The sequence below is a fragment of the Gracilinanus agilis genome, chromosome 4 (assembly GCF_016433145.1).
Source record: "Gracilinanus agilis isolate LMUSP501 chromosome 4, AgileGrace, whole genome shotgun sequence".
Taxonomy (NCBI): domain Eukaryota; kingdom Metazoa; phylum Chordata; class Mammalia; order Didelphimorphia; family Didelphidae; genus Gracilinanus; species Gracilinanus agilis.
In genome coordinates, this window is record NC_058133.1 from 466,957,948 (window position 1) to 466,984,138 (window position 26,191).

Genomic DNA, 26,191 nt, shown 5'->3' on the forward strand with positions numbered 1-26,191 from the left:
ATTATCACTTCTTAATAACTTGACAACCCCATTCATATTCCTTTCTTTTATCTCACCAACTCATATTCCTTTGTTTGGTCTCCACAACTCTATAGCCATTTCCACAACCACCTTTCCTCCAGCCTAGAACTAATCTCCAGTTAGGTTCAGCAATTTACCCCACCTTCCAATCCACTCAGTCCATTTGGTTAACTCTCTAATTGTTCCATTTTCTCACTTATCTTGTCTCACCAGATACTATTTACTACCTATCCTTTTAGAGACTACTTCTTCAAATTGGAGTCCTAATCCTCCTTTATCCTTTCATATCCTTCATAATTTCCCTTGATCCTGTTCTTCTTAGGAAGGTAGAATCTAAATCAGTATCTGGGCCTAGAGATTTACTCTTCAGTTTTTTCTTGATATATTACTAATTTTGTTAAATTTCTTCTTCCCTTCATCAACTTCACAAAAACAAATTTATCCAAATCACCTGTGTGGTTTTTAAAAATTTTTTTTTATTTTAAACCCTCAACTTCTGTGTATTGGCTCCTAGTTAGAAGAGTAGTAAGGGCTAGGCAATGGGGGTCAAGTGACTTGCCCAGGGTCACACAGCTGGGAAGTGTCTGAGGCCAGATTTGAACCTAGGACCTCCCGTCTCTAGGCCTGACTCTCAATCCACTGAGTTACCCAGCTGCCCCCCCACCTGTGTGGTTTTTAAAAAATTTGGCTCAGGTTCTCTCTTCTCCTGCTCTTTCATCCCATGGAAGCTGGAAGAAAACAAAAAGAAGTTTGGGAGGGACACAAACACATTATTTTGTTATTACTTTATAAAATTTAATATACATGTCACCAGATCCCCAAGATCTATTGGCATTAAACTCTCTCCTCACTGGTGGATCCCATGTGAGGGGCAGGTGAGAGCTGACAAGAAAGAGAAAAGAGAGATCAAAAGTATTCAATCTCTTTAGGTTCTTCTAATACGCAGAAGTTTTTCTGGATTCCAGTTTTGGGAGAGAAGATGAGCAAAGCAAACTCTTCTTCAGGGTGCTGAAGGGAAGTGTAACAGTGTGGACCGAATTTTGCAAAGGAGACCAGGAAATTGGAGTTTCGTTTGGGAGGGGCCAGTGAAGGAGGGAGTTTGGTGAAAATTCTGAAGATTCTAAACTGCCAACGACCAACTGCAAAGATTCCTGAGAAGACATTCAAGTCTCGGGTGGGCTTGGGGTGGATGGTTGTGGGTGGTGACAGGTTCTAGTCAGGAATTTAATTCTTCTGAACCCAAAATTCAGGGACAATTGGAGATTTTAACAGCAAAACCTTTCTACTGACTTCATTGCCAATGAAGAAGAAACCAAAAGAGTTGTGCTCCATAATTGGAGTTAGTGCCCAGACTATGGAGGGAGAGGGCACTTGGGGGACCCTTTCTTGATCCTCTTATACCCCTTCCTTGCAGTCATTCCCCTGTTCAAGTTCCTTTTTAGCAAGGACAGTGACAACGCAGAAAATGATAATATGAATCCCTATGAGGGTGGTTGAGACATTCACAATAAATCCTGAGAGTTTAGAAGGCTCTTTGTTTTTTGGACATAATATGGCTCTTTGTACATTTCTCCTTTTCTGCCAAAAAAAGCCTGTTTGAGAATCACTGGTGCTCATTACATCATATTGATCCATAAGATCAAACTGTTCATCTGTTCTTCTGGCCATCTGGTATATCAAGTTAGGCTTCTCTGGTTGGTACCGTAAGACCAACACATAAGCTGCCACCAAAAAATATGCCAGGAGGGTTCCAATGGACATTAAGTCAACCAAGTCTTTCAGGTCAAAAGAAAGGCCATCACAGCAGCAATGGCACCAAAACTTATTGGTGCTATCATTGGAGTTTTGGTCCTTTCACTGACTTTGGCTAAAAATTTAAACAGGAGTCCATCTTTAGCCATTGCATAAATGACTCGAGGCATTAGAAACATAGAACCTAGAAGACTGGTAGAAAGAGCACAGAGGGAGCCAACAGATAAAACATACTTTGCCCCTTCCCAGCCTACATGCTTAAATGTATCAGGCAATGGACTATTCACATCCAGGCAGAAGTAAGGCTTCATGAGTGTAAGAGTGGTGGATACCCCAAGGTAGACCACAAAGCAGATCAAGAGGGATACCACAATTCCCACAGGGATAGCTTTCTGGGGATTCTTTACTTCTTCACCTGTGGTTGCAATGCAATCAAATCCCACAAAAGCATAGAGCAAGTGGCTGTCCCTGATAGGACGCCAGTGAATCCAAAGGGCATAAACCCACCAGCACCAATGGAGCTGTTACTAAACTTTTCATTGTTCAAACAGATATTGTCAGGTATATCCTCTTTTAGCTGCCAGTTATTGATGGATCCTTTTACAAAGCCTGACACCATTACAAAGCCCAGGACAAGAGCATTGATACAAATGAAAACTTTGTTAACCATGGCTGATTCTTTCACGCCGAAAGTTAAAAAGCGCTGTTAGAATTAGAATGATAATTACAGAAAATATGCCTGGGTATTGAGCAAGCCCAGGAGTATCCAGAGACTTATGCATTCGGGAGAAATCTCCAATGGGTTTGCTTATGAGTTCATCAAATGTGGCACTCCATGCTCTTGCTACACTTGAGGTACCAATGATGTAGGAGAGAATCAAGTTCCAGCCGATGACGAAAGCCCAGAGCTCACCCACAGTGCCAGCACTATGGAGACAAGCCTCCCCACTCCTAAGTTCTAGTAGCTTTGCCCTTCAAGATGGTGTTTGGTATTCATCTTCCCCTCAGCCACAAGATCAGTCTTCCTCCCCTCAAAGTAACCGTCCCAAACTACCGCTAATAAACTAATAAAGATTTATTATAAGGATGAGGGAATTCAGGATAACAGGGTAAGGGATGTTGGAGGATTTTTGAGGAAGGAGGGTACAGGGTACAGACAACTTCTCTATCAACTATGAACCCCACAACAAGAGAGCAGTTCTGGCTTCTTCTGTAGCTTTGACTCAGAAACTCACTCTCCCTCCCCTCACAATATCCTTTCCTTAACACTATCTAACAAACAGGGGAATAACTGCAAGGAAGGGGTATAAGAGGGATCAAGAAAGGGTTCCCCAAATGCCCCCTCTCTCCATAATCCGGGCACTAACTCTAATTATGGAGCACAACTCTTTCAGTTTCTTCTTCATTGGCAATGAAGTCAGTAGAAAGGTTTTGCTTTTGAAATCTCCAGATTGCCCCTGAATTTTGGGTTCAGAAGAGCTAAATTCCTGACCAGAACCTCCCAGCAATCCACAACCACCCACCCCAAGCCCACCCGAGACTTGAATGTCCTCTCAATAGTCTTTGGCAGTTGGCCGTTGGCAGTTTAGAATCTTCAGAATTTTCACCAAACTCCCTCCTTCACTGGCCCCTCCCAAATGAAACCTCCTGAGGCCAGCTTCAACTCCAATTGCCTGGTCTCCTTTGCAAAATTCAGTCCACACTGTTACAGAAGAAAACTCAGGGAAAAAGCTAACATGAGAGGAGATAGCTGTTTCCATTACATCCCTATCTCCAGTATGCCACATTTTAATTCTTGGGAATCTTCCCCTTGGATAAGATCTAAGAGATTGCCTCTCTTTCTCTCCCTCTCTGTCTCTGTCTTTGTCTCTGTTTCTGTCTCTGTCTCTCTGTTTCTGTTTGTCTCTGTCTCCATTTCTGTCTCTCTCTGTCTCTGTATCTCTGTCTGTTTCTCTCTCTCTCTCTCTCTCTCTCTCTCTCTCTCTCTCTCTCTCTCTCTCTCTCTCTCTCTAACATCTCTTGGTTGAACTGAGACACTTCAGTCCCAATGTTCCTTCAATCTGAATTGTTGGTATATATTTTCCTGTGTATATTTCCTTTGATTTCTGCTCTGCTATCAAGTTGGATAACTGAGTTTCTTTGCTATTTGCTATGTGTATTCATTGTGAAACTGGTAATTAGAGGGAAAGAATTCAAGTCTTGGATATAAATCCTTGCACATTAAAAAATAGTAATAAAGAGTTTAGCTTAAGCCTGAAAACTACATCCCCTAGTGATAGAAAACCTTTCAGAGAACCTTCATGCTACATGTGAGGTTCCCCTTACTCCAGACAGGGGAAGAAGGAAGCACTCTCGTTGGGTTGCTGGGCAGAGTAGTGGGTGATATGAGAAATGTCCTCAGGTATGATGGAGAAGGGGAGGGGAGCAGCACCCTCTGGCAACTGTGCCATAGGTTCGCCAACCCATCCCTAGATTAATAATATTTTAAAGGAGCAGGTGGATATAATTCTAGCATTTCCCTGAGGAGAGCAGAGTGGTGGCCACTCTCTGACCTCAATCTCCATCTTCACCATCTTGTAGGAATCAATGTCTTCTCTGGAGAAAAATGTGTAGAGGTGTTGCTTGAGATTTCTATCCTTACCTCCCTTTAAGCCCCATGCATAATACCCCTTGCTACAAGAGGGGATACCTGTATCTCTATCTCTATCTCTATCTATCTCTATCTCTATCTATTTCTATATCTATATCTATGCATATATATGTGTGTATGTATATATGTATGTATTATATATGTATATATTTAATGACTAAATACATATTTATATTCTATTAAATAATATAAATAGCATATTAAATACATATATTTAAAAAGCTGATAACAGCTCCAGGTTTGGGGTATGATCTTCTTTTTTATTCTTACTAATACATTGAAATTACTTTGCTTGGTTATGCCTGTTAAATCATAATTAAAATTAAAATGTTTTAAAATGTCTATGTGAGAGAGTGATCGTTCAGAGAACCCCTTCAGAACATCTCTATTTCTTTTAGAAGGCACCATCTCTCTCCATATAAACACATTAGCCAAATGTATTTTTTGTTTCTTCCCTTTTGGCACTCTTTGGCGTCCCTCCTTAAATCTATAAATTTATTCCATTTTAATGAATCATTTCAATGAGGGTTTGTGTGTATCTATCTGTGTTTATGTATATAAATGTTTGTGTTTAATCTAGTTTCAGTTCATGAAAGAGTTGTCACTGAGTCCTCAGTAGTTTTAAAGAATCTAGAGAGAAAGTGGCATTTCTTGTATTTGATTTTGGAGAGATGTAGAAGCTTCAGGGCTTTGTTTCTTATTATAAGCAAAAGTGAGTGTCTGTTAACAGTCCCCAAGACACACTTCAATCCTTCTTTGGATCTCTGCACTCCTCTATGTGGGTACTTTCAACAACAATACAATTACAAGCCAGTGTGCCCTTTCATCCTAAGCAACAATTATTCATATCTTCCCACAGAGACAGATGTCTAGAATTCAAGTTTAAGAACCAAATGAGAACCAATATATTAGTCTTAGCATTTCAGGATTTTAAGACTGTTTTGGAAAGAGTGGGAAGAGTACAGTAGGACCCTGTTTTGTGCAACTGCTACATTTCAAGACCCTTCCTGTAAGATGAAAATCATGTATAATAGCAAACCTCATTATTTAACAAGTATTTCTTATATGAGCATACATAGGTACCCTATGACTCTTCTTAGGCTTATCAGAGCTACCAGCAGCACTACTTTTATACTAACTAAATAGTGTTAATGAAACAAAGACAAGCCCTGCTCTGTTGAGGATAGTACTTTTTACAAGTGAGAACTCAGTACAAAGACTGATGGGAGAGCTAATGTTTGGCACAAAACAATGTAAGGACTCACACTAATGCTTCTCAGAATGAGCATGATAGGGCAAATTGCAATGAGACTGGGTTTGGTATATACTTTTTTAAATTTTACATATTTTTCCTGCCTTCATTTTTTCAATTGCTAATCATATATACCTGAATTTGTATGAATTGAGTTTGCATAAAACAAGATCCTATTATACCAGACTTGGATTCAGGAAGATGAGTTTTTTTTTTTAACTTCTTTAAAATCTTACCTTTGTCTTAGAATCAATATTAAGTATCATTTCCAAGGCAGACAGACAAGAAAATGTAGGGAAATGTGGTTAAGTGACTTGCCCAGGGTCACACAACTAGGAAGTACATGAGGAAGATTTGAACACAGGACTTCCCATCTCCAGGGCTGCCTCCCTAGCCACTTAGCCACTTAGTTGCCCTGAAGACCTGAGTTTAAATCCCATTCACTTCTGTCACTTAGTAACTGTGTGACTGGGCATATCATTTCAACTCTCCAAATCTCATATTTCTCATCTATAAAATAGAGAGGGGGTGTTTGCTGGCTACCCAGGTCCCTGCTTGCTCTAAATCTATGAACCCATTATTGTAAGCCAACTACAACTTAAGTGAAAACATATTTAAGAATCATCATATGGCACAAACATAGACTGCTCCTTAAACAATATCTATCTATCACTGACCCATGCTCAGTATTTCTAGTTTGAGAAGACCCATAAGAGTTTATGTTCTGCTGATATAGACCCAAGGTTACCTTTATACTTCTGGAAGACACTGGAGGAGGATTTTGGCAGAGAGGCTCTTACCCATTGAACAGACTCAAGAGATAATTGTCAAATTAACATATTTCATTGATACAACTGTGATATCCCTCCTACAGCAAGGTAGCTCTGGATCTGATACTTCTTATATCTATCTTCCCCAAAGTCAGGGTTTTCGAAAATAAAAGGAGAAAGTGCTGGAGGATGGGGAGAAATGATTTTCAATGTGGAGAGGGCATATTATGTCAAATCCTGACAATCTTTCTTTTTAAATACAATTTTTAAAAAAATCTTCTTTCTTCAAGAGAGTCTTTTTGGCTATTATACCAGGCTGTCAATTCGACTGTTTAATAGCTATATGATCATAGGTAAGTCACTTCCTTCTCTTGGCCTCAGCTTCATTTTCTGTGCCAGGTAGTACCTTCACCTACATAAGCATCTCTGGATGTAATTCCAAATTGCTCTCCAAAATGATTGAATTAGTTCACAGTTCCACTAACAGTGTATTAGTGTCCCCATTTTCCAATATCATCTTCACACTTCAGAAATAATTTAGCATTTTCTCTTTTATCAAAACCAAAAGCTATCTGAGGCCCCTCCTGATTTTCTAAAGCCTGAAATTCTTTTTGGTTTTATGAGAAAGGCATGTCTCACCCTAATTAGTCTCTCTGAGCCTCAGTCTCCTCCTCCTGGCAATGTTTAGATATTTCTTTATTAGTTATTAAAATTGCAACCTCTCTCATTAATTAATCAATTATCTCTGAGCCTCAATGTTAGCTTATTAAATATTAAAACAATAAGCTGGAGAAACTTCTTTTCCAACAAGTAGAGAATTCTTCATTTCTCTCTCTTACATACACATACTTGTGTACATATATGTGTTATGTGTGTATGTAAATATATATATATATACATACTCATCCTCATGAGGGCATATACATGTACATATGTATGTATGTATACATATGTGTGTATGTATACATGTGTATAGGTGTGTGTATATCTACTCATATACATACTCCTAATCTCCTAGGATTAAAAAACATCAAAGTTCCTGGCTATATAATTTATTAACAATAAGCAAAGGATACCACAAAGACATAAATAGTTCTTTTCAGTGTTTTATCTATGAAAAAGACCACAGCTTGAATTACCTCTATTACTACAAATGTAGGTAATTGTTCCTCATTCCTAGAATAACCATCCCACAATTCAGTTCACTCAAGATGCCAATTAGTCTCTCATCAAGAATTCACTTCATCTTCTTTGCAGGATAAGGATTAAAATAATTCTTGCCAAAAAGGAAGTCTCTTCATCTTCTTTTTGTCTTCTCAAAGTTTCTCTCATATCTTCACTATTCATAGTCTTTTCAGGATGTGAATTAAATTCTTACTACCCAAAATTATTTTAAGTAACATTATCTAAAACTTCTGTAGAAGAGTCTATTGAGACTGGTGTTACAGATGTAAAAATAATAATCTCTTTCTGTAGATAGATACATACATACATATTATCTATATAGTATAGGTAATATAGTCCACGTATAGATAATAGATTGATCATCTCTTGTGTTTCATCAATCTTCCAAATCTGAATATTCAATATCTATGAATCTGGTTAATAATAATAGCTGACATATAACGCTTTAAAGAATTTTGCATAATTATTTGATCCTTACAATTATTCCATTTTTGCAGATGAGTAAACTAAGGTTCAGATTTACTCAATGCTGCATAGCTAGTAGGTGTAAAAGGAAGAATTTGAGCCTAGATTCCTTCTGACTTAAATTCAAGCACACTTTCACCTTATACAATGCATTGTTTGAAACTAAATTAGGTATAGCCCCTTGAGTTATATTTCAGTACATCTTAAAGAGCCTTATATATGGAGTCAGAGTTTGAATGGACCTTTGAAATCATTGAGTCCAATGATATTTTATAGGTAAAGAGACTAAAACCAGCATGATTAAATAGCATGTCCAAGGTCATATTTAGAGGTAGAACTAAGATGGCATACTGACATCTTCTAAACACTAGAGAGCTAGGAAGACAACTGGTCAACTCTCTTCAGAAAGAGCCCCATCCCTTTGAAAATTAAAATAGTCAGGGATATGCTGGTAAATATTTCACAATGAGCTCTCTGAAAAGATATGATATACTTTTAAGCTTAATCTATATTATTAACATTTTATCCATACTTTATTAAGTCTTGCCATAAACAAAAAGTAAATCAAGCCCTGATTTGTGGTGTTTGCTGACTTCTGAAGTGTAAATGCTTAGACTGAAACTTTCCAAGCCAGTAGGAGCTGGCTCCAACACAACCTCCCAGCACTTATTCTACCCCTGTTCATCCAACATCAACAAAGATGTTCCTGAAGTATCTAAACCCTGTGTTGCTTATTTTACTTCATCTCGTCCCTTTCAGCTTAAGTACTTGTTTCTTCTCCTGATCCCATTTTGAAGCTCTCATCTTAATTCAGATTCAAGATGTTGAGTTTTACTTTATTGGGAAAAGCACCAAGTGAGAAGCTGGTAGAGAAGAGGTTAAAATGGTAGGAGAGGTCATTCCACCTCGGTAAGGAGGGTAGAAGGCTTGCTCTTTAGGCAGCTGAAACCATATGGTAGGAAGAGAGTGTAGTGATGAACCTCACCCAAGGAACTTGGTTGTTTGTCTAAGTCTCCACTGGGAGAGATCCCTGACCCTGGAATGTACTATAACATTTTCAAGTGTTATAAGGCATCAGGGATTTCAACATGTGTGATGGGAAGCTGAATAAGGGCTTCCTTTCAGGCTTATTCTTTCCTTTGTGTGGGTGGCCAGTGCTTCTCTATCTCTGTTTTCATTAATATTGTTCTCTGATAGACGGGTCTATATCTGTCCCTGTTGTAACTTGAAAATAATTTTGATCCAGGTGAACAGTATCTTTTATAAAATTCCACCTTTCGGCTTCTCCTGGGTATTCCTGTGAGTTTCCTGTCACATCAAACACCTTTTAGAACCACTGCCAATCATGGCTAAACAGTGACTAATGGGTACATATGATGGCCACTTTTGTTGGTTGAGAGAAGTGACAAGCAGAGTCCTAAGATTTTTCAATTTGAGGTCTGTTTTTAAAGGATGAATAACTTAAACACCAACTACTGTGTTCATTATAAAAAGCCACAAGAGATTTCTCTGTAGCAAGGAATAAGAATGCAATGGGAAAGCTTTATTGGGGTGTTCCTTTAATTCACTTAGCCAGGGCTGGTAACATAAGGGAGAAATGAATTAGGGTGATTTCAATTAAAGAAATAAGAAAGTAGGATCATAGGATCGTTGATTCAGAGTTGGAAAGGACCTTAGTGTCTATCAAGCCAATTCTTTCATTGTAGAGATGAGAAAATTAAGTGGCCCACTAAGTCACACTGCTAGAAAGTGTCTGAGGCAGGATTTGAATTTAAGTCTTCCTGACTCCAAGTCCAGTGCCTGCCAACTAGAAGGGACTTAAGAAATTGAAACTCAGAGTAGACTCAGATTTTGAGATGCAAGGGACCATAATAATCTTCTCATTTTACAGTGAGAAAGCTGAGGCTCAGGAAGATTATGTTACTTGTCCCAGGTCACATAGGTGGCATAGTTGGGATCTGAATCCCCTATTCTAGATGCTTTTCAATCCTTTCTTTTCTGACTTAGTTTCTGATTCAAGACTATCCTTAATGTTCATTTTAATCTAATGTCCCTTGGATGAAAAAAATTTTTTTAGTAAGAGAATAGATTTTGGGAGGGAGGATAGTTTGCACTGATTTACCCCAGAATAGGGAAATGGGCAATCCCACTTTGCAGAATGCTGAAGACTAATTGTATAAATATGAATCTCAAATATTTATTGATGCCAGAAACCCAGAAATGGGACAAAAATGCATGACCAAGGGCAATTCACCCAATTCTAAGCATAGCTTTAGAGAGGTTGCATGTGTTAGTGAAAGGAGTGTTGAGCTTAGAGTCAGGACGACATGGGTTCAAATCATGTCTCCAACATTTTACTAGCGCTGTAACCATAAACAAATGACAACCCCTCTAAGAGTTGGGAAACTCCCCAAGATTTATAGACTGAATTAAGTTGCAAAGTTGGAGGAGGGAGTTCTCTCACCAATAAAATCACAGTGATTTGGCCTATTGATGTAAATCTAGCCAAATATGTACCTATGATATCTGGCACTTCCAACTGCATTCTATGTTATACAGACATACACACTCCAGTCACCCCCTCAGCTCTCTCCAGCACAGCCATCACCAATATCACATACTTGGTAAAAAATTGACAAAGGCAGAGGAAGGAAATTCAGATGATGGCAATGCATGCAGGGAAACATCATGGACACTAGAAGGAGTATTTCTCATTGGGCTAAAGTGTGCTGATTCTCTTGTGGGGAGAAAGGGATGCAGGCCAGCTTTGGCAAAAAAACCATCTTTCTCTCCAAGAAGTCATTATCTCTTCCAGATATTCAATCTGTTTTCCTTTTCTTCCATTATCATTCAAATCATAAACACTAGCTCAGGAAATACTCTTGTTCCCTAGGAACCTCACTGGCAACATCATTTGACAGCTGCAAAAATAAAGTTCTGGGTCCCAGGGTCATTAGGACTCTTCCTATTCCACAAGAGATGGTGGTGGGTGGCTACTGGAGTTGGTGTCCCCCATAGCAGGGCCCAGCTATACCCTGCTTGCTGTCAAACAACTCCCCAACATCTGTTTGAGGAGAAGAACCACCCCCACACAAATTCTCGGGAGAGGATAGAGCCCCATACAAGCAAAAGACTCAGAAAGGAATAGGGGAGAAAGAGATTCAGAGTTTGTTTCTGGATCAGAAAAGGAATGGAAGGGAGGTCTATATGTGTATCTGTGTGTGTGTGTGTGTGTGTGTGCTCACGTGCAATCCTCATTATTCTCCCAAAGCTTTTCAAATGCAAACTACAATAAAAACCCTTTTATAAATAACCATGCTTTATTACATATACATATTTATATATATATATATATATATACATACATATATATATTATGTATTTTTGAAAGTTTAGTAGAGGATGCTGTAGAGAACCCCTGTGGAAAAAAGAACTATCCTCTTTGCCCAATTTGGGCTGGCACTAGACTGTATTACTCCAGTCCATCATGGAGCCTACAAACATGGAATCTCCTAGAAACATTGGTATCTGACCTGGCTCCTGGGGAATGTCACTTAATTTGCCTAAGGTAACAAGAGAATGAATACTGTGATGTATGATAAAAGATATTAAACCTGAAGAAGAAAGGATAGCTCTCTTCTGGCTATACTTTACATGTATGTAGCCTCTTATAATTACAAAATAATTTCATATATATTATTTCATCTGACCTTCTCAATAAAATGTAAGTCAGGGTAGGTATTTTTGTCTACATTTTACAAGTGAGGAAACTGAGTCTTAGACAGGTTAGGCCAACATCTGCTTAAGAAGAGGCAGTTGGGTGTACTTTTGGTTAAATGGTTTAGAAAGTGGCAGTGCCCATGCTAAAAACCACAGAATCAGAGAATGCCAAGACTGTTAGAAAGTTTATATATTGTTTTTTAAAAACCCCCTTACCTTCAAATATAGGTTCTAAGGTAGAAGAGTGGTAAGAGCTAGATAACTGAGGTTAAATGACTTTCCCATGGTCACACAGCCAGAAAATGTCTGAGGTCAGATTTGAATTCACTTCCTCCTGACTCCAGGCCTGACTCTCTAACTACTAAGCCACCTAGCTGACCTAAGTTTAGATATCATTTAATCAACATCCCTCAGGAAGCTGAGACTTAATGAGAGGAAATGATTTGCCCATAGTCACAAATTTTGGAAATGGTAGGGACCAGGACTCAAAACACAAGTTTTTTGATTCTGCATTCAATATTCTTTCTAGTATAAATATATAATATGCCTCCAAAATGGAGCCCTGAACCAAATGCTTGACTCAGATTTGGTTTGGAGAATATCTCAATGTTCCAGTTTTGTTCCAGTTCAGTTGTTAAAAAAAATAAACCAGAGGTCCTATGACAAGGAAGTCAAATGTAGAAACAAAGGTCCAATATATACTAAAATATTCAGGGTAACACTCTGCAATAGCAAAGAACTAGAAACAAAGTGGAAGTCCATCATTAGCTGGTTAATGACTAGAAAATTCTAGTATAAAAAGATGGAAATCAATGGAATATGATTTTGCAACAATAAATAAAAAAACAAGGAATTCAATAAAGAATGCAAAGATTTGATGAACATATGCAGAGTAAAATAAGCAGAACCAAAAAGAATTGTGTACAAAGTAAGGGGGGAAAACCCAGGAACAAGAAGCCTTAGAGAACAGAGGAGTGAAGAAAGGAATGAATGAAAAGGCATTTATTAAGAAATTACAATGTGGAAAGCTAATGATGATGATGATGATGATAATAAAATAGTTCTCTCTTTATGGCTAAGATACACCAAACTAATGGGAAAGAATACTGCAATTTGGCAACTATGACAATTGATCTTGCTGAATTGAGGTTCTTTGTTATAGAGCTCAATCTAGAAGGGAGAAGGAATATTTCTAGAAATTATTATGTGATGATGATAATAATAAGTATTAATAATCCCTCCCCTAGCTTGGTAGCTAGGTGCTACTTGGGGGGTGAGAGTGAATAAGTTTTAAATTTTTTACTAATGATCTGATAAATCACCGACTAAGGAGAACTCCATTTAAATGTACTAGAAACACTAGCAATAGCAATTAGAGAAGAAAAAGGAATTGAAGAGATTAAAGTATGTAATGAGGAGACAAAACTCTCACTCTTTGCAGATAATATGGTGGTCTACTTAAAGAATCCTAAAGAATCAACTAAAGAGCTAATAGAAATAATCAACAACTTTAGCTAAGTTGCGGAATACAAAATAAACCCACATAAATCACCAGCATTTCTATATGTCTCTAACACATCTCAGCAGCAAGAGTTAGAAAGAGAAATTTCATTTAAAATCCCCCTAGACAATATAAAATATTTAGGAATTTATTTGCCAAGACAAACACAGGAATTATATGAACACACTACAAAACACTTTCCACACAATTAAAACTAGATCTAAACAATTGGAAAAACATTAATTGCTCATGGGTAGGACAAGGTAACATAATAAAAATGGCAATCCTGTCCAAATTAATTTACTTATTCATTGCCATACCTATCAAACTACCAAGAAACTTTTTTACTGAATTAGAAAAAAATTATAACAAAGTTCATTTGGAATAACAAAAGATCAAGAATATCAAAGGAAATATTGAAAAATAATGTGAGTGATGGAGACCTAGCAGTAACAGATCTTAAACTGTACTATGAAGCAGTGGTCACCAAAACAATATGGTACTGGCTAAGAGACAGAATAGAGGATCAATGGAATAGACTTGGGGTAAATGACCTCAGCTAGATAGTGTATGATAAACCCAAAGATCCCAGCTATTGGGACAAAAACCCACTATTTGACAGGAAATGCTGGGAAAATCAGAAAACAGTATGGGAGAGATTAGGTTTAGATCAACATCTCACACCCTATATCAAGATAAATTCAGAATGGGTGAAAGACTTAAATATAAAGAAGGAAACTATAAGTAATTTAGGTGGACATAGAATAGTATACCTGTCAGATCTATGAGAAAGGAAAGAGAGATAGAGAATATTAAAAAATGTAAAATGAATAATTTTTATTACATTAAATTAAAAGGTTTGTATAAACAAAATTAATGCAACCAAAATTAGAAGAAGAAAAACAACTACTTTATCACATAGTTCGATGGGGATATGATTGGGGATGTAGACTCTAAACCAATGATGGGCAAACTACAGCCCACGGGCCAGATGCTGCCCCCTGAAATGTTCTATCCAGCCTCATGACATTATTTCTAATCTGACGAATATAATGAGTAGGATACAATACAATGAAACTTCGAAAGAATTGCCTTAGAAATAGACTGACAGATGAGCATTTCCTTTCCTTTGGCCCCATCTTTAAAAAGTTTGCCCATCACTGTTCTAAACGATCACTCTATTGCAAATATTGATAATATGGAAATAGATCTTGATGAATAGCATGTAAAATTCAGTGGAATTGCTCATTGACTCCCTGAGAGAGATGGGAGGAGGGGAGAGTAAGAACATAAATCATATAACCATGGAAAAATATTCTAAATTAATTAATCAAACAAATAAACTTAATTTAAAAAAAAAAGACTCAGACTAAAGCTCTCCTTCTTCAGGAGACCTTTCTCTATCTGCCCCCTACTCTTGACATCCCCAGGCAGCCTTCTTCTGAGATTATCTCCCATTCACCCTAAATATATCTTATGTGAAAATATTTCTTTACATACTGTCTCTCCCATTGGAATATAAGATCAACATAAGACTATAAGCAGGGATCTTTTTTTGTCTTTTTTTGTATTCCCAGAACTTAGCACAACACTTGCAACATAATGTATTTAATAAATTCCCATTAAAGGCAGCAAGGTGACTCAGTAGATAGAGAACCAGGCCTAGAGATAAGAGGGCCTGGGTTCAAATTTGACCTCACACTCTTCTTATCTACATGACACTGGGCAAGTCTCTGAACTCCAATTGCCTAGCCCTTACCTTTCTTCTGCTTGGAACCAATACATATTATTGATTCTAAGACAGAAGGTAAGGGTTTAAGGGTTTAAGATAAAATAAATCCTTGCTAACTGACTGACTGGACTGATGGATGGATGGATGGATGGATGGATGGATGGATGGATGGATGGGGTTGGACCCCCTCATTGAGGGTCTTCAGTTAGAGTCTGGATGATCCCTTGTTGGGTGTGTCATGAAGGGAGGATTTTTCAAGGGATCGGTTTTGGACTAGATGACCATTTAGCTTCCTCCTATCTCTAAACGCCTGTTATTCTAGTAGTAGTTTTCTGAGTATGAAAACTGATTTGGAATGGATAGAGGAAAACTCTGTAAAATGCATTTAATTTTATTATAATATGTGGTGTAGACTTTTCTGTAGCTGGTCAAAAGAAAAGTTCAAATTGTAGGATAAGGGTTGGAGAATTTTCTCATGTTTTATTTGATGTCTTTATTGATGTTTCTTCTAAAGATTGCAATTATGGTAATAATTTTAAAAGGAATTTATGTATGGGTTGTATTTAGATTTGAACTCATATGAACTTATGCAACTCATTGAACTTATGCAAAATATTAAAACAAAACCAACGATGAAGCAATCAATACTTTGGGTTTAGTTTGTGGTTCTATAAAATAAAAATAACATTTTGTTTAGAGCAAATCATGTAATTCACCCTAGTTTTTTGGTTTCCATCTTGTTTTATGTTCTTGGCCAGAAGTCAGGATGTCTGATGATTTTCTGAAGCCAAAAGCATTTTTCACTGAATTTTAAGAATTTCCTATGGCTGCTTGCTAGCCTTCCAACATGAGTACAACCTCTATGGTTGATCTTTTCTGAAATGTTCCCTGAGCTCCCTCAGAGTAAGAAATCTCAGAAGGTGCAAATTGCGAGACCTCAGAAGTTTAAAAAGAAGTGGGTTTTTTCCCCAATGAGCCTCCTCTTAACCTCATCCTCTCCTGAAATCATTTCTCAGAGTCCAGAAAAATCTTCCTGAAGAAAGTGGTGCTTGAACTGAGTCTAGAAAGGGAATCAAGGATTCCAATAGAATGTAAGTTTCTTAAGGGAAAAGACTGTTTACTTTTGTATTGTATGCTTAGTACCTAGTATAGTGCATGGCACATAGTTGGCGCTTAGTAAATGCTTACTGATTGATGTTGCAAAAAACCCAACATGTACACAAAAAAGTATATGCAGTATTTGATATGTGTCTTCTGTTAAGGCATGGAAAATATGGAAATAGTTATTGCATGAAAGCACTAGTATAACCTATAACAGACCATTTACCAGGGGTGGTGGAGGAAGGTAGGGAGATGATCTGAATTGCAAGATGTCAGAAAATAATTGTAAAGAATTGTTTCTATATGTAATTGAAAAAATAAAAGAAAGTGTTTTAATTTTTAGTATATGCAGAATGTATGAAAAATGAATGCAAGACATTTTAGGGAGGGAGAAGATTACTGTGAGGATTAAAGAAGCAATTTTATTGAAAACGGATCTTTGCAAATGAGTGACTCCTCTCTCAAAACTCTCAAAGAAGAGGGTTCAACACTGACATCTTTCCCCAAAATATTCAAATGGATCTCTGATCTCATCAGTAGAAAAAGTGACAGATAGAGACCTGGATCTAGAATTAGGGAAAGATTTCAGATCCTTCCCCATACATTTACTAACTGCATGACCCTAACAATGTCACTTAATCTGTCAGCCTCAGTTTACTCCTATAAAATGAGCATAATAACAGCACCTACCTCATAAGGTTGTTGTGAGAATCACATAAAATATTTGTAAAACTCTTAGTGCTACCTAGATATGGGAGGTCCTCGGTTCAAGTCAGACTTAGACACTTTCTAGCTGTATGACCCTGGGCAAGTCACTTAACTCCCATTGCCTAGCCTTTATCATTCTTCTGCCTTAGAACCAATACTCAATAATGATTCTAAGATGGAAGATAAAGGTTTTAAAAATACACTTTGTGTCAGGCTCTGGCACATGGAAGGCATTATATAAGTATTTGTGCTTTTCTTTTCAATTAAGAAGTTCCTTCCAGTCTATGACCATAGCATCTTGAACAGGGGTTGGTAACATATGGCTCTCGAGCCATACCTGGCTCTTTTGAGGGCCAGATATGGTTCTTTCTGCAGGAGCCATAAAGTCCATTTTTTTTTCCAGGCACTGTTACAGGAGCGGCACTGTGAGCACTGTACGGCTCTCACAAAATTAAATTTAAAAAATGTGGCGTTTATGGCTCTCACGGCCAAAAAGTCTGCCGATCCCTGATCTTGAATGTGCCTGAATTCATCTAATCTTGGAAGCTAGGGAGGGTCAGGCCTAATTAGTTATTTGGATGGTAAACTAGCTGGAAATACCAGGTGCTATAGGAGTAGGAGGAGGAGGAAGAGGAGGGAAAGGAAGAGGGGAGGAGGAAGAAGAAGAGGAGGAGGAAGAGGAAGAAGATGAGGAAGAGGAGGAGGAGGAGCAGGAGGTAAATTCCTTTCAATGATATTGATGTATAATCCCACCATGAATGCTCATCCAGTATGGCTTTTGCCCACGTTCTTCAAAGAGTTTGCCACAAGAGGTCCACCCAAAATGCTGAAGGTCTTCTACAATTTCTCCTGACATTGAAAAATGGACCAGTGGAACACTGACTGTTCCTCATAGAAACAAGAAAAAGAGCTTTAAGAAGAGATACATAACCCAATGAAATTACTGAGAGACATTTCCTGTCTCTGGGTCTGTTTCTTTATCTTTAAAATGAGGGCTCAGGTTAGACTAGCTAACTTCTAAGAACTCTCTCCTCTCTAAATCCTATTAGAGCCACATTGGACCAAAGCTCTCCTACTGGAAGGTATTCTACTTAGTCCAATGCCTTCATTTTACCATTAAGAAAATGAAGATCCAGTGAGGGAAAATTATTTCCCTAAGTCACACGAGTAGTGAGCAGCAGAGCCAGAGATTTTCCCTCCAATACCCTGTCTCCAAATTTAGGGTTCTTTTCTACCTAGATTCTATTTAAACATCACCATAAGGCATAGACTTTTCTGTAATGTCATTTTACTAACTATCTAAGCAAACACCATTTCCTCCATGGATCTGACAGCCCCTGGATTCTCTCTCTCTCTCTCTCTCTCTCTCTCTCTCTCTCTCTCTCTCTCTCTCTCTCTCTCTCTCTTTCTCTCCCTCCTTTTTTTCTTTTTCTTTTTCTTTCTTTCTTTCTTTTTTTGGTCTTTATATACCTTGAATCCAAGGATGGACCTTGGATCAAGTAGCAGTATTATGGTTTAAGTGACTGACCTGAATTTTAATCCTACCTAAATATTTAATAAGTGAGTGGCCCAGAGCAACTCACTTGGCTTCTATGAATATCAGTTTCCTTTTCTGTAGAGGTGGAGATAATAATGTGGCACAGGTAAGATGATCTATAGGGCAGCTAATTGGCATAGCAAATGAAGCACCAGACCTGGAGTCAGGAAGACCTGAGTTCAAATCTGGCCTCAGACATTTACTAGCTATATGATCTCAGGCAAATCACTTAACCCTGCTTGCCTCAGTTTCCTCATCTGTAAAATGAGCTAGAAGAAGAAATGGCAAACCACTATATTATCATTGTCAACAAAACTCCAAATGAGTTACAAACAGTAGGACATGGCTGAAATGATTGAACCACAAAAGACGCTGCATCCAATATGCTTTGCAAACATTCAAGTATTCTCTGAATGTGAGTTATTGTGAAGTATGGGCATCCAAACCTGTGCTTTCAGTGATTTCTCTATAATTTATCGTCTTAGAGAGTTACTGATTCACTTGAGAAGTAAAACCATTTTGTTCCCTAACAATATAACTTATGTATCAGTGGTAGGACCTGAATTCAGCTCTTCCTGACTTTAAGGCTGACTTGCTGTCCACAATGTCATGAGGCAGCTAAATGATATTATGGATAGAAAAAATGAACTTGGGGCCAGGAGGACTGGGTTCAAATCCCACCTTATAATATAGAGTTACTTATTAGCTGGTGTGTGACCCTAGATGAATCCCTGAACCTCTCTCAGCCTTAGTTTCCTCATTTATAAAATGAAGGTAATAATATCAACTTCATTCAATTGTTGTGAGATAAAATGAGATAACATAGGTAAAGGGCTTTTTAAGTCTTAAGGTCTATATAATTATGATTATTATATATGTATATATTATATATATTATATATATATAATATAATATATTATATATTATTATATATATTATATGATATATTATATAATAATATATATATTATTATTATAGACACTTAATAGCTATGTCCCTGGGCAAGTCACTTAATGCCAGCCATTTGCCTCAATTTCCTTATCTGTTAAATGGGTTTAGAAAGGAAATGACAAGCCACTCCAGTATCTTTGTCAAGAAAACTCTAAATAGGGTCAAAGTCAGACATGACTGGAAAACAACTCACCAACATTGTTATTATTATTATACCATGCTGTCTGTCATCATCTTCGCCAAATGTTTATTGAATTGTTATCATTGTGAGTTTTTCATTGCTTGCCTTGTCATGGTCGAAGTCAGTCTTGTACAAATTTCCCAACATTTCACATTCCTGCCTCTCACCAGATAGTCCAAGGCTACTGGATTACTTTGCCTGTGGGAGTCAGTACTGCATAGATCTGACAGACATAGAAACCAGGAAATTCAAAGTGATGGCTCCCAAAGTGCCATAAATCAGTCCAGCTTTCATCTTGTAAAGTCAACACCACATCTGCACAGTTAAGAGTCAACATACCATCTCTCTAACTGCTACCGTAGAGCTGCTTTGGGAAATGTTAGAACACACTGGAAGTTCACAGGACCATAGAGACCATCTAGTCCAATCCCCTCATTTCACAGATGAGGAAACTGAAGGCCAGTGATGTGAATGACTTAGCCCAGTTCAGAGAGATAATAAAGAGCAGAGCCAAGCTCCTACTCCAGGACCTTTGATTCCAGATCTACAGAGCTTTCCACTGAACCACATGGCCTCACATGAAGTTACCATGAAAAGAAAGTACTGGACAATAATGCCTCTCCTTTGGTGACATGTTCCAGATTCAGCTTTGTCAACAATTAGCTCTCTGGGTTTAGAAAAATCAGTTTACCCAGTTCCCTTATAAGTCCAAAAAAGGGCAGGGGTAGATTATAAGATGATTTCTAGCTCTCTAATTCACTGTCTTCTTTTTTAAGTGTCCTGATCATGATAGAAATAAAGTTTAGTTGTAGTAACATAGTTAGGATTATCATGCCAAAACCCTTTAAAGAATATATTTTTATGGAATCACAGCATCTCTAAGCCAGAAAGGATTTTAGGAGACACCTAGTCCAATATGTTCCTGGTTGTGATTCCCTTACATAAAAACTCCTTCAGGGCAAGAACTAGGAGTCCTTGGCATACAGTAAGTACTCAAATGTTTCTTCAAGTGAAATATTCATGGTCAACTTCTACCTTCAGGCCTTCAGTGATGGGAATCCTACCATCTCCTTAAATAGCCTGTTTCTCTCTTGAGCTCATCATGTGGTGGTTAGGAAATTTTGTTTTACATCACACCAAAAATCTGTTTTTCCTCAATTTCTTATCTATACTTAACTATTACTCCCCAAATTGCTTACCCTCCTCTAATTATCCTTTTATTTGTCAATATCCTTCCTTAAAGTTGATAGAAGTGAACCCAGTATTCCAGTTGGGCTAGCAAAATCTGAGTAAGCTGGAATTATCATTTCCTTGAACTCAATGCTTCTCTTAATGCTTTCAAGGATTATATTAGCTTTCTTGGCTATAGCATCACATTGTTAAGTGAAATTGGCCTTTCATTCATGCACTCACTCATTCATTCATTCAGTAAACATTGATTAGGCTGTTACTATGTGCCAATCATATCTACCTTCAAAGGGGTTAGAGTTGGTAACCAGGGAGGCATTGACAGAGGCTAGTTCCCTCATGAAATGCCATAATAACTGCCACAAATTTTGAAACCTGTTTACCATACTTATTTCTTCATATGCCATAGTTATTTATGATTTGTAAACATTAATTGTGGAAGTGGCAGATTTTTATAATAATAATAATAATAAGAAGAAGAAGAAGAAGAAGAAGAAGAAGAAGGACATTGGAAATGCGTGATTGTAAAGGAAGTATGATGCTGACCTCATCTACACAACACCAAAACGTCTGGATGATTGCCATCTGAGTATGTGGGCCAAACATCTGGATGGTTGTCTCCATCTTGTACAAAATACTAAGAAAAGTGAGTGAATCTTTCCATTTGTTTCCAGAATGAAGCTGGCCTCATGTAAACACAACCACTGTAAAATAATTGAATCAGTATGTTTACATTTTCTCGCCTTTCCCCACCTAACCGCAGCTCCCTCCTCCTCGGGCATCATCACTATTTGATTTTAGGAAAAGAGAAGAATGGAAAGATGAGAGAAAAGAAGAGAGGAAAAGATAAGCCAAGGGTAGGAGGTTTGCTCTTCAATGAGGAGCCTCTCCTGCCAAGCAAGGTAGTCTCCAAAAGAAGAGAAATGCTCCTCCTTTCTCTATGTCTCTTTCTCTCTCTCTTTGCCTTTCTGTCTATCTCCATATTGTTACATTTCTATCTCTTGTCTCTTCCTCCTGATCCCATTCTCCTCTCATCATTGCGATCTGGGGATGGCATCTGCTGTGGTAAGAATCTTTTCCTCCACTCCTATCTCTTCTGCATTTTAATCTCTATCCAGTTCAGTCCTGCCCCACCATAGACCTATTCCCCTCATTCTTCCAGATCCATTGGGCTTGCTGGAATCCCTTCATGAGTAAACAAACTCCTTTCTTTCTGATTCTCTTCATTTCACTTTTCTCATATTACATTTACAAAAATGTGATTATATCTCTCTCTGGGGAGTTAAAAAGGATTCCCTGACTATCTTGTCCCATACTTGGTGATCTTTTTCTCAAGCTCATTCTTTTATACATGGGGCTAGGAAGAGGAAGAGGAAGTGAACTCTTTCTATTCTCAAGGCTATTTCCCCATTAAATATTTTGCCACCATTACTCAGCATCTTCCCTTTTACATTACTTCCATTTTTATATGTTGTTCAATTAAAAGTCTTGTAATCATCTACCAGCTTCCAGGAATTCAAGTATGTGGCTAAATCTTCCTCTACAATCCAAACCATGCCATTGAACTTGGAGCCATTTAGTTAGATGGATAGATAGATAGATAGATTTTTTTAAAACTGCCTAGTTTTTTCAATTCCCTCAATACCTATGACTTACATCTTTATTTCACAGTAGCTATCCATAGGGATGGTCTCATAATTATGCTGCCTTCAGGATCCAGATCTCTGAAATTCCTCTCAGAGCACAATCTTCCTATTCTTCCAGTTCCCTCTTCTTTCCTTATCCTTTTGCAATTAATCTTCATCCTTCCATCTCAACCTATTATTCTAGTTCATTACCTTGATTCTGGCCTCGCTTTGTTCTTTTCACAGAATTGACCCTGGGGTTGTCCAGTTCAATCTGCTTTCTCAGTTGCTGAGCCCTGCTAAAAAAATATGTCATACAACTATTGACTAGGACCATTAACCTAATCTCAACTACTAGAACCTTATGACTGCAAAACTCTCTCTCTCTCTCTCTCTCTCTCTCTCTCTCTCTCTCTCTCTCTCTCTCTCTCTCTCTCTCTCTCCCCTGTTTTCTCTGCCTTCTCATTGCTAAGGCTAAAGTTCTAGAAGCCATGTCCTCAGTATATTTTCCTGTGCTCCTAAAAATACAAGTAAAATTGGACAGGTCATTCTCATGAGCTTTTGCTCAGTTTTTCAATCTGTTTTCTTAACAGCCTTAGTGTTGGGGGTGAGGAGGGGGAATCTTCTTAATATTCAACTGTCTTGAGAGAAAGTGAACCCAAGTAGAATTAACTCTTCCCACTTTCCCAGTACTTAAAACCCCATCTTTGTTTTATCTTGCTCTCTGTGAACATGTTTTATCTCCTCTGCTAGACTTGAAGCCCTTTGAGGGCAGAGATTAGGTCTTATTTCATCTTTGCTTCTCTAGCAACTATTATAGCACATTAGTCACAGTAAGGGCTAAGGAAATATTTGCTGAATTTAATTCCTTTGAATTAAATAGAACTGAAGTAAGTCAAATAGGGGTAAGAAGGAGGGCAGTATTTAGATGGAAATGTTCCTAGCTAGAGCCAATTTACTGAAGAAACACAATGGGATCCACTGGTTTCCTCTGTCACATCCACCTACTTCATGCAACATTTGGCTTTTTAAACACGGAAGAGGGAAAGATTTAAAGGAAGCTTGATTTTATGAAGTAGGGCAGGGTGATTATGTAGCAATGTGACCGGCTGTTATTATTCTCTATACCTCTGTGTGTAATCAAAGCTCATAAAGGTGCTACTGTGTGGGAGGTCTCCATTTCCTCCTTATTAAACCTCCCCAGATGTTCATCTATCTGACATTCTATCCATCACCGCCTGGTTCAGCTCACCTTCCAGCCTTTTTCTTCCTCGCTGCTCAAACTGGGAGACTCGGCATCTTAGGCCACATGGCTGGCTACGTGGTAATTGCTCCCCAGAGTAGTATCCCATCTGTCTAAATGTCTTTTTTCTCCTTGATGTGGTTGTGCGTCTGCTCTGATTCAGAACTGTCTCTTTCATGAGAACCTGACTCCACACCACAGATGAATTTGCACAGTACTTTTGGAAGTTGTCTTAAGAACTCCCTGACATTTTAAGAACTCTCCGATACCACTCATAGATGTTTCTGAATGGTATATTCTAGCTCAGTCTCTAAACAGTGAGTGGGGATCATGAGGAAGCCTTTATGTGGCTTTTTTTTTCTGGATAAAAGTCAGTCAAGGCCATATGTTACAAGGACCCATGAACCAACTATGGGATAGAACACTAGACCAAGGGTTGGGAGACACTTCAAATACTAGGTAAGTTTCAAAGGATCAAAGGCTCATAACTTTTAGGTGCTCTATAATCTGGCCCCTTGGTTTATAGATAAGAGAACTAAAACCCAAAGAGGTTAAGCAATATGTTCAAGGAAAGAGGGAAGATTAGAACTCAGGTCTTCTGACTTAAGAGGCAACAGGATTTTCATGGTTCATGCCGCTTCTCATTTGTTATCTGTCTTATCTTAGGAAAAACCCTCTGAACCTTGATTTCCTTATATTCAAAATGAGAGGCCATCCAAATGCCTTACATCCAATGATAAATGTCAAAAGAAATCAGTGTTAGAGAGACTGGGAAGACAGGCATACTAAATAACTATTAGTGGAACTGTGAATTAGTCTAGCTGATTGGGGTAACTATCAATTATCTTGGAAAAGTAACTATAGTTCATACCCTTAGACATAGTGTTCTCTACTCAATATTCAGCTCCAAAGATGCCAAAAACTGAAGAAAGATTCCATCCATAACCAAATAGGTAAAACTATACTTTTTGTGTATTAACAAGTAACTGGAATGACATGGGTGCCTTTCAGTTGGGGAAAGACTGAACAAAATGTGATATATGAATATAAAGAAATATAGAGACGATGAGATACTGAGGAAAGAGCGTTGTCCCTGGAGTCAGAGAACCTGCATTCATACTACTGCCAAGATTTGGGCAAGTCATTTAATTTCCTTGGAGCTCAATCTTTTCATCTATAAAACCCAAAAGTTAGACCAAAAGGTCTCATTTATTTCTATCTCTGTGAACCTACTTTTATGCCATAAAAAATTACTAATACAAAAGAGTCAAAAAAAAAACATAGCAAGATTTGTATGAACTGATGCAGGGAAAAGAAAGCAAAACCAAGAAAATGTCGTACATAATGACTATCATGATATAAATAAAGACATTAAAAGGTAGATATAATCAGATTAAATGTATCATCAGTCTTGGTTGGGGAAAACAATGATAAGGAATTCTTCCTCCCTTTTGGTGGAGAGGTGGGAGGCTATGGTTACAGAATGTTATTATATAAGCCATTAGACATATTTGTTGTATCAATTATTTGTATTTACTCGATTTTTCTTTATTATAAGAGAGAGGGGTCTATATGTAGGAAATGAATATCAGGAAATATTTGTGGTTTATAAAAAAACAAAAAGATCTTTAACACTATCGAATAAAATAAAGCAAGGGGACTGGACTTGATTTCTAAGGTATCTTCCAGTTTTGACAGGCTATGAATTATGGCCACCAAAAGACATGGCTAACCATATCTAGAGTCTTAACAGTGGAAAACACACAATTCTTGCGAGCCAAAGGGGCTCCCTATGAGAATAGCTGTGATAGTCCATCAGAGACCACACCTTCCTCAAGAGCAGAAGATTTGTCCATTTAGAAAGTAGACTACTAGGCTGCTGGGGAGTCTACAATAGGTGAATTTTCTCTAATATCTAAAAGGTAGTGTGTATAGAAGACACTTTATTTTTTGAGACCAGTTTTCTCTATCTCATCAAGATTAACACTCATGGCTAAGAACTGTATCTTCTTATTGTCAAATGGACATTTCTACAATTTGAAAAATAGGCTCAAACCACTTTAATGTTCTGGGAGGGATCTTAGGAATCAATGAGAATGTTATCAAGATAGACCACTTTCAGGGGCAGCAAAGAGGCCCAGAGATGAGAGGTCTTGGGCTCAAATCTAGCCTCAGACACTTCCCAGCTATGTACCCGGGAAAGCCAGGTACCTCCTTTGCCTAGCTTTAGAACCAGTGGGTAGTATTGATTCTAAGAAGGAAGATAAGGAATTTTTTTAAAGATAGACCACTTCCAGTCATTGCCAATCTTGTGGAACTTTCAGCACTTCTCTAATCTATCCAAAAGGTGGATACATGTCAAGAAGGTGCTCTGAATAGTCCATCCTCATTACTCCAGAGTTCTACATAGGCTGAGAGTCATCCATAGGCCAATCAATTTGCCAACACAGGTAAGGAGAAAGCAAAGCCCTTCATTCTTTCAATTCCCAGAACAACTTCATTGTATTCTTCATAGGATCATTGGAAGGGATCATCAAGTTCAACCAACATTCTCATTTTTATAGGTGAGGAAGCCTGATGTTCAGGAAGGATAAATGACTTTCCTAATG

The 26,191-nt window shown here is 37.9% G+C and overlaps 1 pseudogene; it reads right to left on the reverse strand.

Annotated features, from left to right (window-relative positions):
- Positions 1-1,416: 1,416 nt before the first annotated feature.
- The window catches only part of LOC123246728, a 116,591-nt pseudogene continuing 91,816 nt past the window's right edge, over positions 1,417-26,191 (reverse strand).